This window comes from Amphiura filiformis, chromosome 13 (genome assembly GCF_039555335.1).
Source record: "Amphiura filiformis chromosome 13, Afil_fr2py, whole genome shotgun sequence".
Lineage (NCBI taxonomy): Eukaryota > Metazoa > Echinodermata > Ophiuroidea > Amphilepidida > Amphiuridae > Amphiura > Amphiura filiformis.
The window spans coordinates 23,835,757-23,849,970 of record NC_092640.1 but is presented as its reverse complement, the minus strand read 5'-3'; the positions used below and the strand labels follow the sequence as shown (position 1 = coordinate 23,849,970).

The 14,214-nt window shown below is 38.8% G+C and overlaps 1 protein-coding gene across 1 annotated transcript in view; it reads right to left on the bottom strand.

Annotated features, from left to right (window-relative positions):
• The window catches only part of LOC140167512 (titin-like), a 281,497-nt gene that overhangs the window by 14,675 nt on the left and 252,608 nt on the right, over window positions 1-14,214 (bottom strand). The window lies entirely within an intron of this gene.

Below are 14,214 nucleotides of genomic sequence, written 5' to 3'. Positions count from 1 at the left end.
GTAGGCCTATATACGATTAGAAAATAGTTTGGGTTTTTGCTCAAATCGTTTAAAAGAAAGAAACGTGCACTTGATAGAGGATTAAAGTGTAGGAATAATGCACATGAACAAGCAATATTTTGACTGGAAAACAAGATATACGTATTAAGCATATAAACTGTTAAAAATCTTATATATTTGTTTCTGTAAATATTTCTTTAAATCAAGAGGATCTGAGGTTCGGCGACTACATGCACAGTCCAGAACAACATCCAAAATAGGATACCTTTGATCTCTTTTTCCTCAGGCTTAAGAACTTGTAGTGTTGCTGTTGTACGATGTGGGCCAACTTCACAGACATATTGGCCTTCATCTTCTGGCTTGACATCGTGAACCACAAGTGTTCGCTTTGTCTCCTTGGTAGCCATCTCATATTTGACACCATCGTGCACAAGTTTGACTTGGTCGTGGTACCAAGTTGCCGGTGTGGTTTCATCAGGTACATCACAAACAATCTCAACAGTTTGCTGTGGTTTAACCTGGATGGGCAGGAATTCCTTGGCAATCTCGAAGACCACTTCTACAGACACAAAAGTAATTTCCACTTTAAAACGTGCATTTTCACAGGTTTTTTGTGCCATTCTCTTGAAAATAATGTTTGCATGGCAATGCACAAAATGGCTTTGCATGCTTGGCTGCGGGATCAGGAGTGAAGTACTGCTATGTATTTATCCGGTGATTGCACTGTTTGCAAAAATTGCAATTAATATTAAAATATCATAAGAATAAATATGTTTCATTCCAACAAGACCGCTACAATCTCATACTACAATCAGTTGTTTCATTTTCATTCAGTTATGCCTATATAATATACATAATGACTTGGAAAAGGAGGAATGAGGCTGCATCCATGGAAGAAAGCAAACTTCTAAATAACTGACGGGAGCATACTCAAGAATAAACTACATGCTAATATGAATACACAATTTCAAGACCGATTGACGTGTGCTGGAGTTCTTGCATAGTTTGAAGTGCCAACAGCTACGTGCATCTAAGTTTGCAGCAAAGTCTTTGAACGCATGGCTACCTTTGATTTCCTTTTCTTCAGGCTTGGTGACCTCGAGTGTAGTTACTGTGCGATGTGGTCCAACTTCACAGACATATTGTCCGGCATCTTCAGGTTTGACATCATGGAGTACAAGTGAGCGCTTTCGCTCTTTGCTTGTGGTATCGTATTTGACGCCATCAGGAGTAAGTTGAACATCATCTTTGAACCACGTTGCAGGAGTTGTTTCATCAGGCGTCTCACATACAATTTCAATCGTGCGAGATGGCTCAACCTGAATAGGCTTGATCTCTTGCGGAATTTCAAAGACAATTTCTGGAGACACACAAATCACATTAATGCCTAAGTCACACAAACTCGTATAAAATATTCTTCCATGCTGCTAAAAGCTACAATATATATTGGCACAATTTACCAAATATAATATACGTAGGCCTATACGATTGGAAAATAGTTTGGGTTTTTGCTCAAATCGTTTAAAAGAAAGAAACGTGCACTTGATAGAGGATTAAAGTGTAGGAATAATGCACATGAACAAGCAATATTTTGACTGGAAAACAAGATATACGTATTAAGCATATAAACTGTTAAAAATCTTATATATTTATTTCTGTAAATATTTCTTTAAATCAAGAGGATCTGAGGTTCGGCGGCTACATGCACAGTCCAGAACAACATCCAAAATAGGATACCTTTGATCTCTTTTTCTTCAGGTTTAAGAACTTGTAGTGTTGCTGTTGTACGATGTGGGCCAACTTCACAGACATATTGGCCTTCATCTTCTGGCTTGACATCGTGAACCACAAGTGTTCGCTTTGTCTCCTTGGTAGCCATCTCATATTTGACACCATCGTGCACAAGTTTGACTTGGTCGTGGTACCAAGTTGCCGGTGTGGTTTCATCAGGTACATCACAAACAATCTCAACAGTTTGCTGTGGTTTAACCTGGATGGGCAGGAATTCCTTGGCAATCTCGAAGACCACTTCTACAGACACAAAAGTAATTTCCACTTTAAAACGTGCATTTTCACAGGTTTTTTGTGCCATTCTCTTGAAGATAATGTTTGCATGGCAATGCACAAAATGGCTTTGCATGCTTGGCTGCGGGATCAGGAGTGAAGTACTGCTATGAATTTATCCGGTGATTGGACTGTTTGCAAAAATTGCAATTAATATTAAAATATCATCAGAATAAATATGTTTCATTCCAACAAGACCGCTACAATCTCATACTACAATCAGTTGTTTCATTTTCATTCAGGTAGGCCTATATAATATACATAATGACTTGGAAAAGGAGGAATGAGGCTGCATCCATGGAAGAAAGCAAACTTCTAAATAACTGACGGGAGCATACTCAAGAATAAACTACATGCTAATATGAATACACAGTTTCAAGACCGATTGACGTGTGCTGGAGTTCTTGCATAGTTTGAAGTGCCAACAGCTACGTGCATCTAAGTTTGCAGCAAAGTCTTTGAACGCATGGCTACCTTTGATTTCCTTTTCTTCAGGCTTGGTGACCTCGAGTGTAGTTACTGTGCGATGTGGTCCAACTTCACAGACATATTGTCCGGCATCTTCAGGTTTGACATCATGGAGTACAAGTGAACGCTTTCGCTCTTTGCTTGTGGTATCGTATTTGACGCCATCAGGAGTAAGTTGAACATCATCTTTGAACCACGTTGCAGGAGTTGTTTCATCAGGCGTCTCACATACAATTTCAATCGTGCGAGATGGCTCAACCTGAATAGGCTTGATCTCTTGCGGAATTTCAAAGACAATTTCTGGAGACACACAAATCACATTAATGCCTAAGTCACACAAACTCGTATAAAATATTCTTCCATGCTGCTAAAAGCTACAATATATATTGGCACAATTTACCAAATATAATATACGTAGGCCTATACGATTGGAAAATAGTTTGGGTTTTTGCTCAAATCGTTTAAAAGAAAGAAACGTGCACTTGATAGAGCATTAAAGTGTAGGAATAATGCACGCGAACAAGCAATATTTTGAGTGGAAAATAAGATATACGTATTAAGCATATCAACTGTTAAAAATCTAACATATTTATTTCTGTAAATATTTCTTCAAATCAAGAGGATCTGAGGTTCGGCGGCTACATGCACAGTCCAGAACAACATCCAAAATAGGATACCTTTGATCTCTTTTTCTTCAGGTTTAAGAACTTGTAGTGTTGCTGTTGTACGATGTGGGCCAACTTCACAGACATATTGGCCTTCATCTTCTGGCTTGACATCGTGAACCACAAGTGTTCGCTTTGTCTCCTTGGTAGCCATCTCATATTTGACACCATCGTGCACAAGTTTGACTTGGTCGTGGTACCAAGTTGCCGGTGTGGTTTCATCAGGTACATCACAAACAATCTCAACAGTTTGCTGTGGTTTAACCTGGATGGGCAGGAATTCCTTGGCAATCTCGAAGATCACTTCTACAGACACAAAAGTAATTTCCACTTTAAAAACGTGCATTTTCACAGGTTTTTTGTTTCATTCTCTTGAAGATAATGTTTGCATGGCAATGCACAAAATGGCTTTGCATGCTTGGCTGCGGGATCAGGAGTGGAGTACTGCTATGTATTTATCCGGTGATTGGACTGTTTGCAAAAATTGCGATTAATATTAAAATATCATCAGAATAAATATGTTTCATTCCAACAAGACCGCTACAATCTCATACTACAATCAGTTGTTTCATTTTCATTCAGGTAGGCCTATATAATATACATAATGACTTGGAAAAGGAGGAATGAGGCTGCATCCATGGAAGAAAGCAAACTTCTAAATAACTGACGGGAGCATACTCAAGAATAAACTACATGCTAATATGAATACACAGTTTCAAGACCGATTGACGTGTGCTGGAGTTCTGCATAGTTTGAAATGCCAACAGCTACGTGCATCTAAGTTTGCAGCAAAGTCTTTGAACGCATGGCTACCTTTGATTTCCTTTTCTTCAGGCTTGGTGACTTCGAGTGTAGTTACTGTGCGATGTGGTCCAACTTCACAGACATATTGTCCGGCATCTTCAGGTTTGACATCATGGAGTACAAGTGAACGCTTTCGCTCTTTGCTTGTGGTATCGTATTTGACGCCATCAGGATTAAGTTGAACACCATCTTTGAACCACGTTGCAGGAGTTGTTTCATCAGGCGTCTCACATACAATTTCAATCGTGCGAGATGGCTCAACCTGAATAGGCTTGATCTCTTGCGGAATTTCAAAGACAATTTCTGGAGACACACAAATCACATTAATGCCTAAGTCACACAAACTCGTATAAAATATTCTTCCATGCTGCTAAAAGCTACAATATATATTGGCACAATTTACCAAATATAATATACGTAGGCCTATACGATTGGAAAAGAGTTTGGGTATTTGCTCAAATCGTTTAAAATAAAGAAACGTGCACTTGATAGAGCATTAAAGTGTAGGAATAATGCACACGAACAAGCAATATTTTGAGTGGAAAACAAGATATACGTATTAAGCATATAAACTGTTAAAAATCTAATATATTTATTTCTGTAAATATTTCTTTAAATCAAGAGGATCTGAGGTTCGGCGGCTACATGCACAGTCCAGAACAACATCCAAAACAGGATACCTTTGATCTCTTTTTCTTCAGGTTTAAGAACTTGTAGTGTTGCTGTTGTACGATGTGGGCCAACTTCACAGACATATTGGCCTTCATCTTCTGGCTTGACATCGTGAACCACAAGTGTTCGCTTTGTCTCCTTGGTAGCCATCTCATATTTGACACCATCGTGCACAAGTTTGACTTGGTCGTGGTACCAAGTTGCCGGTGTGGTTTCATCAGGTACATCACAAACAATCTCAACAGTTTGCTGTGGTTTAACCTGGATGGGCAGGAATTCCTTGGCAATCTCGAAGACCACTTCTACAGACACAAAAGTAATTTCCACTTTAAAAACGTGCATTTTCACCGGTTTTTTGTGCCATTCTCTTGAAGATAATGTTTGCATGGCAATGCACAAAATGGCTTTGCATGCTTGGCTGCGGGATCAGGAGTGAAGTACTGCTATGTATTTATCCGGTGATTGGACTGTTTGCAAAAATTGCAATTAATATTAAAATATCATCAGAATAAATATGTTTCATTCCAACAAGACCGCTACAATCTCATACTACAATCAGTTGTTTCATTTTCATTCAGGTAGGCCTATATAATATACATAATGACTTGGAAAAGGAGGAATGAGGCTGCATCCATGGAAGAAAGCAAACTTCTAAATAACTGACGGGAGCATACTCAAGAATAAATTACATGCTAATATGAATACACAGTTTCAAGACCGATTGACGTGTGCTGGAGTTCTTGCATAGTTTGAAGTGCCAACAGCTACGTGCATTTAAGTATGCAGCAAAGTCTTTGAACGCATGGCTACCTTTGATTTCCTTTTCTTCAGGCTTGGTGACCTCGAGTGTAGTTACTGTGCGATGTGGTCCAACTTCACAGACATATTGTCCGGCATCTTCAGGTTTGATATCATGGAGTACAAGTGAACGCTTTCGCTCTTTGCTTGTGGTATCGTATTTGACGCCATCAGGAGTAAGTTGAACATCATCTTTGAACCACGTTGCATGAGTTGTTTCATCAGGCGTCTCACATACAATTTCAATCGTGCGAGATGGCTCAATCTGAATAGGCTTGATCTCTTGCGGAATTTCAAAGACAATTTCTGGAGACACACAAATCACATTAATGCCTAAGTCACACAAACTCGTATAAAATATTCTTCCATGCTGCTAAAAGCTACAATATATATTGGCACAATTTACCAAATATAATATACGTAGGCCTATACGATTGGAAAATAGTTTGGGTTTTTGCTCAAATCGTTTAAAAAGAAAGAAACGTGCACTTGATAGAGCATTAAAGTGTAGGAATAATGCACGCGAACAAGCAATATTTTGAGTGGAAAATAAGATATACGTATTAAGCATATAAACTGTTAAAATCTAATATATTTATTTCTGCAAATATTTCTTTAAATCAAGAGGATCTCAGGTTCGGCGGCTACATGCACAGTCCAGAACAACATCCAAAATAGGATACCTTTGATCTCTTTTTCTTCAGGTTTAAGAACTTGTAGTGTTGCTGTTGTACGATGTGGGCCAACTTCACAGACATATTGGCCTTCATCTTCTGGCTTGACATCGTGAACCACAAGTGTTCGCTTTGTCTCCTTGGTAGCCATCTCATATTTGACACCATCGTGCACAAGTTTGACTTGGTCGTGGTACCAAGTTGCCGGTGTGGTTTCATCAGGTACATCACAAACAATCTCAACAGTTTGCTGTGGTTTAACCTGGATGGGCAGGAATTCCTTGGCAATCTCGAAGACCACTTCTACAGACACAAAAGTAATTTCCACTTTAAAAACGTGCATTTTCACAGGTTTTTTGTGCCATTCTCTTGAAGATAATGCTTGCATGGCAATGCACAAAATGGCTTTGCATGCTTGGCTGCGGGATCAGGAGTGAAGTACTGCTATGTATTTATCCGGTGATTGCACTGTTTGCAAAAATTGCAATTAATATTAAAATATCATAAGAATAAATATGTTTCATTCCAACAAGACCGCTACAATCTCATACTACAATCAGTTGTTTCATTTTCATTCAGGTAGGCCTATATAATATACATAATGACTTGGAAAAGGAGGAATGAGGCTACGTCCTTGGAAGAAAGCAAACTTCTAAATAACTGACGGGAGCATACTCAAGAATAAACTACATGCTAATATGAATACACAATTTCAAGACCGATTGACGTGTGCTGGAGTTCTTGCATAGTTTGAAATGCCAACAGCTACGTGCATTTAAGTATGCAGCAAAGTCTTTGAACGCATGGCTACCTTTGACTTCCTTTTCTTCAGGCTTGGTGACCTCGAGTGTAGTTACTGTGCGATGTGGTCCAACTTCACTGACATATTGTCCGGCATCTTCAGGTTTGACATCATGGAGTACAAGTGAACGCTTTCGCTCTTTGCTTGTGGTATCGTATTTGACGCCATCAGGAGTAAGTTGAACATCATCTTTGAACCACGTTGCAGGAGTTGTTTCATCAGGTGTCTCACATACAATTTCAATCGTGCGAGACGGCTCAACCTGAATAGGCTTGATCTCTTGCGGAATTTCAAAGACAATTTCTGGAGACACACAAATCACATTAATGCCTAAGTCACACAAACTAGTAAAATATTCTTCCATGCTGCTAAAAGCTACAATAAATATAATATACGTAGGCCTATATACGATTAGAAAATAGTTTGGGTTTTTGCTCAAATCGTTTAAAAGAAAGAAACGTGCACTTGATAGAGGATTAAAGTGTAGGAATAATGCACATGAACAAGCAATATTTTGACTGGAAAACAAGATATACGTATTAAGCATATAAACTGTTAAAAATCTTATATATTTGTTTCTGTAAATATTTCTTTAAATCAAGAGGATCTGAGGTTCGGCGACTACATGCACAGTCCAGAACAACATCCAAAATAGGATACCTTTGATCTCTTTTTCCTCAGGCTTAAGAACTTGTAGTGTTGCTGTTGTACGATGTGGGCCAACTTCACAGACATATTGGCCTTCATCTTCTGGTTTGACAGCGTGAACCACAAGTGTTCGCTTTGTCTCCTTGGTAGCCATCTCATATTTGACACCATCGTGCACAAGTTTGACTTGGTCGTGGTACCAAGTTGCCGGTGTGGTTTCATCAGGTACATCACAAACAATCTCAACAGTTTGCTGTGGTTTAACCTGGATGGGCAGGAATTCCTTGGCAATCTCGAAGACCACTTCTACAGACACAAAAGTAATTTCCACTTTAAAAACGTGCATTTTCACAGGTTTTTTGTGCCATTCTCTTGAAAATAATGTTTGCATGGCAATGCACAAAATGGCTTTGCATGCTTGGCTGCGGGATCAGGAGTGAAGTACTGCTATGTATTTATCCGGTGATTGCACTGTTTGCAAAAATTGCAATTAATATTAAAATATCATAAGAATAAATATGTTTCATTCCAACAAGACCGCTACAATCTCATACTACAATCAGTTGTTTCATTTTCATTCAGTTATGCCTATATAATATACATAATGACTTGGAAAAGGAGGAATGAGGCTGCATCCATGGAAGAAAGCAAACTTCTAAATAACTGACGGGAGCATACTCAAGAATAAACTACATGCTAATATGAATACACAATTTCAAGACCGATTGACGTGTGCTGGAGTTCTTGCATAGTTTGAAGTGCCAACAGCTACGTGCATCTAAGTTTGCAGCAAAGTCTTTGAACGCATGGCTACCTTTGACTTCCTTTTCTTCAGGCTTGGTGACCTCGAGTGTAGTTACTGTGCGATGTGGTCCAACTTCACAGACATATTGTCCGGCATCTTCAGGTTTGACATCATGGAGTACAAGTGAGCGCTTTCGCTCTTTGCTTGTGGTATCGTATTTGACGCCATCAGGAGTAAGTTGAACATCATCTTTGAACCACGTTGCAGGAGTTGTTTCATCAGGCGTCTCACATACAATTTCAATCGTGCGAGATGGCTCAACCTGAATAGGCTTGATCTCTTGCGGAATTTCAAAGACAATTTCTGGAGACACACAAATCACATTAATGCCTAAGTCACACAAACTCGTATAAAATATTCTTCCATGCTGCTAAAAGCTACAATATATATTGGCACAATTTACCAAATATAATATACGTAGGCCTATACGATTGGAAAATAGTTTGGGTTTTTGTTTTTTTCTTTTTAAAGAAAGAAACGGGCACTTGATAGAGCATTAAAGTGTAGGAATAATGCACGCGAACAAGCAATATTTTCAGTGGAAAATAAGATATACGTATTAAGCATATAAACTGTAAAAATCTAATATATTTATTTCTGCAAATATTTCTTTAAATCAAGAGGATCTCAGGTTCGGCGGCTACATGCACAGTCCAGAACAACATCCAAAATAGGATACCTTTGATCTCTTTTTCTTCAGGTTTAAGAACTTGTAGTGTTGCTGTTGTACGATGTGGGCCAACTTCACAGACATATTGGCCTTCATCTTCTGGCTTGACATCGTGAACCACAAGTGTTCGCTTTGTCTCCTTGGTAGCCATCTCATATTTGACACCATCGTGCACAAGTTTGACTTGGTCGTGGTACCAAGTTGCCGGTGTGGTTTCATCAGGTACATCACAAACAATCTCAACAGTTTGCTGTGGTTTAACCTGGATGGGCAGGAATTCTTGGCAATCTCGAAGACCACTTCTACAGACACAAAAGTAATTTCCACTTTAAAACGTGCATTTTCACAGGTTTTTGTGCCATTCTCTTGAAGATAATGTTTGCATGGCAATGCACAAAATGGCTTTGCATGCTTGGCTGCGGGATCAGGAGTGAAGTACTGCTATGAATTTATCCGGTGATTGGACTGTTTGCAAAAATTGCGATTAATATTAAAATATCATCAGAATAAATATGTTTCATTCCAACAAGACCGCTACAATCTCATACTACAATCAGTTGTTTCATTTTCATTCAGGTAGGCCTATATAATATACATAATGACTTGGAAAAGGAGGAATGAGGCTGCATCCATGGAAGAAAGCAAACTTCTAAATAACTGACGGGAGCATACTCAAGAATAAATTACATGCTAATATGAATACACAGTTTCAAGACCGATTGACGTGTGCTGGAGTTCTTGCATAGTTTGAAGTGCCAACAGCTACGTGCATCTAAGTTTGCAGCAAAGTCTTTGAACGCATGGCTACCTTTGATTTCCTTTTCTTCAGGCTTGGTGACCTCGAGTGTAGTTACTGTGCGATGTGGTCCAACTTCACAGACATATTGTCCGGCATCTTCAGGTTTGACATCATGGAGTACAAGTGAACGCTTTCGCTCTTTGCTTGTGGTATCGTATTTGACGCCATCAGGAGTAAGTTGAACATCATCTTTGAACCACGTTGCAGGAGTTGTTTCATCAGGCGTCTCACATACAATTTCAATCGTGCGAGATGGCTCAACCTGAATAGGCTTGATCTCTTGCGGAATTTCAAAGACAATTTCTGGAGACACACAAATCACATTAATGCCTAAGTCACACAAACTCGTATAAAATATTCTTCCATGCTGCTAAAAGCTACAATATATATTGGCACAATTTACCAAATATAATATACGTAGGCCTATACGATTGGAAAATAGTTTGGGTTTTTGCTCAAATCGTTTAAAAGAAAGAAACGTGCACTTGATAGAGCATTAAAGTGTAGGAATAATGCACGCGAACAAGCAATATTTTGAGTGGAAAATAAGATATACGTATTAAGCATATAAACTGTTAAAAATCTAACATATTTATTTCTGTAAATATTTCTTCAAATCAAGAGGATCTGAGGTTCGGCGGCTACATGCACAGTCCAGAACAACATCCAAAATAGGATACCTTTGATCTCTTTTTCTTCAGGTTTAAGAACTTGTAGTGTTGTTGTTGTACGATGTGGGCCAACTTCACAGACATATTGGCCTTCATCTTCTGGCTTGACATCGTGAACCACAAGTGTTCGCTTTGTCTCCTTGGTAGCCATCTCATATTTGACACCATCGTGCACAAGTTTGACTTGGTCGTGGTACCAAGTTGCCGGTGTGGTTTCATCAGGTACATCACAAACAATCTCAACAGTTTGCTGTGGTTTAACCTGGATGGGCAGGAATTCCTTGGCAATCTCGAAGATCACTTCTACAGACACACAAAAGTAATTTCCACTTTAAAACGTGCATTTTCACAGGTTTTTGTGCCATTCTCTTGAAGATAATGTTTGCATGGCAATGCACAAAATGGCTTTGCATGCTTGGCTGCGGGATCAGGAGTGGAGTACTGCTATGTATTTATCCGGTGATTGGACTGTTTGCAAAAATTGCGATTAATATTAAAATATCATCAGAATAAATATGTTTCATTCCAACAAGACCGCTACAATCTCATACTACAATCAGTTGTTTCATTTTCATTCAGGTAGGCCTATATAATATACATAATGACTTGGAAAAGGAGGAATGAAGCTGCATCCATGGAAGAAAGCAAACTTCTAAATAACTGACGGGAGCATATTCAAGAATAAATTACATGCTAATATGAATACACAGTTTCAAGACCGATTGACGTGTGCTGGAGTTCTTGCATAGTTTGAAGTGCCAACAGCTACGTGCATCTAAGTTTGCAGCAAAGTCTTTGAACGCATGGCTACCTTTGATTTCCTTTTCTTCAGGCTTGGTGACCTCGAGTGTAGTTACTGTGCGATGTGGTCCAACTTCACAGAACATATTGTCCGGCATCTTCAGGTTTGACATCATGGAGTACAAGTGAACGCTTTCGCTCTTTGCTTGTGGTATCGTATTTGACGCCATCAGGAGTAAGTTGAACATCATCTTTGAACCACGTTGCAGGAGTTGTTTCATCAGGCGTCTCACATACAATTTCAATCGTGCGAGATGGCTCAACCTGAATAGGCTTGATCTCTTGCGGAATTTCAAAGACAATTTCTGGAGACACACAAATCACATTAATGCCTAAGTCACACAAACTCGTATAAAATATTCTTCCATGCTGCTAAAAGCTACAATATATATTGGCACAATTTACCAAATATAATATACGTAGGCCTATACGATTGGAAAATAGTTTGGTTTTTGCTCAAATCGTTTAAAAGAAAGAAACGTGCACTTGATAGAGCATTAAAGTGTAGGAATAATGCACACGAACAAGCAATATTTTGAGTGGAAAATAAGATATACGTATTAAGCATATAAACTGTTAAAAATCTAACATATTTATTTCTGTAAATATTTCTTCAAATCAAGAGGATCTGAGGTTCGGCGGCTACATGCACAGTCCAGAACAACATCCAAAATAGGATACCTTTGATCTCTTTTTCTTCAGGTTTAAGAACTTGTAGTGTTGCTGTTGTACGATGTGGGCCAACTTCACAGACATATTGGCCTTCATCTTCTGGCTTGACATCGTGAACCACAAGTGTTCGCTTTGTCTCCTTGGTAGCCATCTCATATTTGACACCATCGTGCACAAGTTTGACTTGGTCGTGGTACCAAGTTGCCGGTGTGGTTTCATCAGGTACATCACAAACAATCTCAACAGTTTGCTGTGGTTTAACCTGGATGGGCAGGAATTCCTTGGCAATCTCGAAGATCACTTCTACAGACACAAAAGTAATTTCCACTTTAAAAACGTGCATTTTCACAGGTTTTTTGTGCCATTCTCTTGAAGATAATGTTTGCATGGCAATGCACAAAATGGCTTTGCATGCTTGGCTGCGGGATCAGGAGTGGAGTACTGCTATGTATTTATCCGGTGATTGGACTGTTTGCAAAAATTGCGATTAATATTAAAATATCATCAGAATAAATATGTTTCATTCCAACAAGACCGCTACAATCTCATACTACAATCAGTTGTTTCATTTTCATTCAGGTAGGCCTATATAATATACATAATGACTTGGAAAAGGAGGAATGAAGCTGCATCCATGGAAGAAAGCAAACTTCTAAATAACTGACGGGAGCATATTCAAGAATAAATTACATGCTAATATGAATACACAGTTTCAAGACCGATTGACGTGTGCTGGAGTTCTTGCATAGTTTGAAGTGCCAACAGCTACGTGCATCTAAGTTTGCAGCAAAGTCTTTGAACGCATGGCTACCTTTGATTTCCTTTTCTTCAGGCTTGGTGACCTCGAGTGTAGTTACTGTGCGATGTGGTCCAACTTCACAGACATATTGTCCGGCATCTTCAGGTTTGACATCATGGAGTACAAGTGAACGCTTTCGCTCTTTGCTTGTGGTATCGTATTTGACGCCATCAGGAGTAAGTTGAACATCATCTTTGAACCACGTTGCAGGAGTTGTTTCATCAGGCGTCTCACATACAATTTCAATCGTGCGAGATGGCTCAACCTGAATAGGCTTGATCTCTTGCGGAATTTCAAAGACAATTTCTGGAGACACACAAATCACATTAATGCCTAAGTCACACAAACTCGTATAAAATATTCTTCCATGCTGCTAAAAGCTACAATATATATTGGCACAATTTACCAAATATAATATACGTAGGCCTATACGATTGGAAAATAGTTTGGGTTTTTGCTCAAATCGTTTAAAACAAAGAAACGTGCACTTGATAGAGCATTTAAGTGTAGGAATAATGCACACGAACAAGCAATATTTTGAGTGGAAAATAAGATATACGTATTAAGCATATAAACTGTTAAAAATCTAACATATTTATTTCTGTAAATATTTCTTCAAATCAAGAGGATCTGAGGTTCGGCGGCTACATGCACAGTCCAGAACAACATCCAAAATAGGATACCTTTGATCTCTTTTTCTTCAGGTTTAAGAACTTGTAGTGTTGCTGTTGTACGATGTGGGCCAACTTCACAGACATATTGGCCTTCATCTTCTGGCTTGACATCGTGAACCACAAGTGTTCGCTTTGTCTCCTTGGTAGCCATCTCATATTTGACACCATCGTGCACAAGTTTGACTTGGTCGTGGTACCAAGTTGCCGGTGTGGTTTCATCAGGTACATCACAAACAATCTCAACAGTTTGCTGTGGTTTAACCTGGATGGGCAGGAATTCCTTGGCAATCTCGAAGACCACTTCTACAGACACAAAAGTAATTTCCACTTTAAAACGTGCATTTTCACAGGTTTTTGTGCCATTCTCTTGAAGATAATGTTTGCATGGCAATGCACAAAATGGCTTTGCATGCTTGGCTGCGGGATCAGGAGTGAAGTACTGCTATGTATTTATCCGGTGATTGCACTGTTTGCAAAAATTGCAATTAATATTAAAATATCATAAGAATAAATATGTTTCATTCCAACAAGACCGCTACAATCTCATACTACAATCAGTTGTTTCATTTTCATTCAGTTATGCCTATATAATATACATAATGACTTGGAAAAGGAGGAATGAGGCTACGTCCTTGGAAGAATGCAAACTTCTAAATAACTGACGGGAGTATACTCAAGAATAAACTACATGCTAATATGAATACACAATTTCAAGACCGATTGACGTG